The following is a 3763-nucleotide window of genomic DNA, read 5'->3' as shown; positions in this document are numbered from 1 at the left end:
AGGAAGGAAGGAAGGAAGGAAGGAAGGAAGGAAGGAAGGAAGGAAGGAAGGAAGGAAGGAAGGAAGAAGAAAAAAGGAGAGGCTCTGCTTCAAACAAGGTAGAATGAGAAACTAACTTCACACAGTTGGCATCTGACCTCCACAGCTGGTACATGCATGTGCGTGCACAAACACAGAGTCAATCAATAAACTGTACTATTTTTTCCATGGAGAATATTTTTTTATTTTATTTATATTCTTCTTGCATACTCTAAAATGCACACTGTGGGTTTCATGTCTTCAAAACCACTTGTGGGACTGGTCAGTGTATCAGAGATCTCTGGAAACGTTGTCTTAGGTTTCAGCTAAGCGAGTCACAGAGATTGGTCGTACACTACAAAAGATTACAGGAGATCTAGTTATTATTATTCAACAGTTACTAGAAAAGCTTTGAGAACACCTGGCATACAGCCTGAGGGGGGAAAGAGAAGAGCAAAGGCTACAGAAGCAAGATTTCCATACCATGACCCTATGTACAGTATCAGAATTCTTTTCTAGATGGTACATATACAGTCAAATCATTATATTAAGGGCACTCTAATAAAAATGCAAGCCTCACTAACTTTCGACTCTTCTCTTTGGCTCACAAATGCATGAAAATGCCATAACCAGTATCCAGAACTTACTCCATTAATATATAAATAAGCACATTACAAATGGGAAGAAAATACAAGATGCCTCTTTAACATGGTATATATTTGAATATAAATAAGCAAATATCTCACCAACGTACAATGAAATCATCATATGCACTTTCCCCTGTCCAAAGATCGACAATGGTAGCATACACAGTTTACACAGCTTAATCTCTAAAACACAGCAATCGCACAATTGTGACAAAGACTCTGCTACTATGTCACCTAGCAGGGTACTAACAGGGATGGTGTGACATTTGTCATCTACTGGTACTTTCTGTCATCCATCGTCCTTTCAAATGGGAACAGCTCTAACAGAGAGGTAGGCTTCCACCAACATCCTTTCTCTGGGTCCCTAGGACACTTGGGGGGGGGGGTACCATCTGCCCTGCAGTTGCTTGCGAGATGGTTTAGACTCTTAGTAATTGCTGGGGCACAGCGGGGAAGGTTAATTCCCTGGGGATGAGCCACATGCTGTGGTCTAGGGTTAAGCCACATTCACTGTACATACATGAACATAAAGAGGGGCATGTATAACTGTACATATATACTGCATTTATAATGTGCAATATTTTTTAAAAAGAACATTATTTCCCGCTAACTCTAACAAACAAGTTTACATGAGACATGTCAAATATTCTTTAAGAGATTATAATTTCCTTCAGTGAAATGGCCTAGGTGTGTCAACTATTGACAGAGCCGTGTTCTAGGTTTGCCAGAGGAGCAAGAACATGGCTGGCCATTCTGGTTCTGCATAGTGGGATTACAGATCCTGACCCAACCTCTCTATTTCCTCAATGAGGAAATCGATGTCGGACTGGGTGGTGGCTGGGTTGGAGATAACCATCCGGAAGAAATTGACCTTGTCCCCTTGAGGCTGATAGCCCACCATGGTTGTTCCTGAGTCCATCATCAGGGCTTTGATCTTGGGAGCCACCCTGTGTAGTTTTTCTCGTCGCTCAGGGCTATCTGGAACCCCTCGAAGGCTTTGTGGAATGTACCAGAAACAGACATTTGTGTGCTCAGGCTCACCATCGAAAACCATCTCAAACTCCTCTCTGGTTTTAATCTTGGTATAGAGGTATTCAGCCAACTCCAGGCACTTGTTGATCTGATTTTCAAATCCCACAGTGCCCTTTGCTTTCCACATCAGCCAGAACTTGAAGATGTCCACGTGGCGGCCACACTGAATCGCCTTGTCCCCAGTATCGTAGGAGACGTCATACTGCTTATCTGGCTGGAAGAGGTAGCCTGCACACATCTGGTTGCATCCTTGGAGTATACCCTTTTCCTTGACCAGAATGGCAGAGCACTGGAGCGGCACGCCCATCATCTTGTGAGGGTTCCAGGTCACTGAATCAGCCCTTTCTATGCCACTGAGTTTGTGGCGGTGCTTCTGGGACATGAGCAGCCCACCACCCCAGGCAGCATCCACGTGCAGCCAAAGGTTGTATTTCTCACAAATGTCCGCAATCTCCTGTATCGGATCAAAAGCTCCGTAAACGGTCGTGCCTGCGGTTGCATTGACATAAAGGGGAACGTATCCCTTTTGTTTGGCATCAATAATTTTTGCCTCTAAATCAGCAGGAATTATCTTCCCCCTTTCATTGCACTTTATCAAAATCACATTGTCTGTTCCAAAGCCAAGCGCAGCCCCTGCTTTCTTTATGGAGTAGTGACTGTGTTCTGAGGTGAAGAGGACCAGTTTGGGCACAGCCACCATGCCTTTTGTCTTTACTTCCGGAAAGTACTTATAACGAGCTGCCATGATGCTATACATATTGGATATGGCTCCCCCGGGAGAAAATATCCCATCACCATCTTTATTTGACCATCCAATGATCTCTCTCATCTTCTTAAGTGTGATCTGTTCCATGAGAACAAACACCGGTGCAATTTCATATGTAAACATATTGGTATTAGCAGTTGATGTCAGCCATTCACCAGCTAAACCAATGATATCCAAACCAGTAGACAGCTGGTTGAAAAATCTAGGGTGACCTGTACGAACCCCGTACTTCAGGGTGTCTCTACAGTCAACCAGGATCTGCTCCAGAGACTCGGGGTGATCAGACAGCTCCAAATTAAAGCCTTCCATGCCTTCCAGCAACTGGTGTGGTTGGTGAAAGTCCAAAACCTTGGTGGAGCGATCGAATGTCTTGCAGACATAGTTGAGGAGGATGCCCACCACCTCCAGCAAGAATTGCACAGTTTGCTCCTCCCCGTTCTTAGCTGGAAGCAGATCTTGAGCAAACAGATTGGAGAAGTTGGTCTTTGTTCGCCGGAAGCGGGTACCCGGGTCACCGTTTTCACAGGAAAGCGGGTTCTTGGAGGACTGTCTCTCCCTGAAGGCGCTCACAAGACAGCTCTTCTCTTCCAGGCTATTGGTCCTTTGCAAGAAGCCACAGATCTTCAGGCCCAGTTTTCTGATGCATCCACACCAAGTATCATATGTTGTAGGGCGCAGGTTGGTAGTATTAGGATTTGCTCCCGCGTTCAAGGAGATTGCAGGCGAAGGAGTGGAAGATGCCATCAGCTTGGTGGTCTTGGGGTCTCTATTGTTCAAAAGTCCCCCGCGGACTGGGCGTAGGAACAGCCTCGATTCAGTGACAGTGAGCTGGACCCTCCAGCGATTCCTCCAGGAAGCATCCCCTGCTGGACTCGGATGTGCCACAGGTGTGTCACCCCAGTGCTGCTTCCTTGTTTCCAAGATCCCTGGTCCGGCACTCAGAGTTTTTTGTTTTCTTTGTTGTTGTTGTTTTTTAAGAGTAAAAAGAAAAGAAAAAGATTTCAAACACAGAAGACCTCAAAAAAAATTGTGTCACCCACGGTCCCTTCCTCTGTAACTTATGGAGAGAGTAAACCAAGAAAGAGGAACAAAATAACAGGAACCTGCAAAGACCATCTCCAACATGGTAGGGACTTATTGGGATTTTCATGATGCCATGGTAGAGACTCCCGAGGACACAAAAGCATGGGATTCAGTTTGGCAGCAGGAAGCACACTGATCCTTTCACAGGCATCCATGATAATCCTACAGAGATTACACAACGTTCCTGAACGCATCCGAAGATGATTCATCATTTTGG

At 45.3% G+C, this 3763-nt stretch overlaps 1 pseudogene across 1 annotated transcript; it reads right to left on the bottom strand.

The window, feature by feature from the left end:
- Positions 1-236: 236 nt before the first annotated feature.
- On the bottom strand, positions 237-3516 carry LOC110303852 (annotated as a pseudogene). Its single transcript, XR_002378973.1, has one exon. The product of XR_002378973.1 is annotated as a glutamate decarboxylase 1 pseudogene (transcript).
- Between the last annotated feature and the right edge of the window lie 247 nt (positions 3517-3763).

The sequence above is a fragment of the Mus caroli genome, chromosome 10, assembly GCF_900094665.2.
Source record: "Mus caroli chromosome 10, CAROLI_EIJ_v1.1, whole genome shotgun sequence".
Lineage (NCBI taxonomy): Eukaryota > Metazoa > Chordata > Mammalia > Rodentia > Muridae > Mus > Mus caroli.
This window is presented reverse-complemented; position numbering and strand designations above follow the sequence as displayed.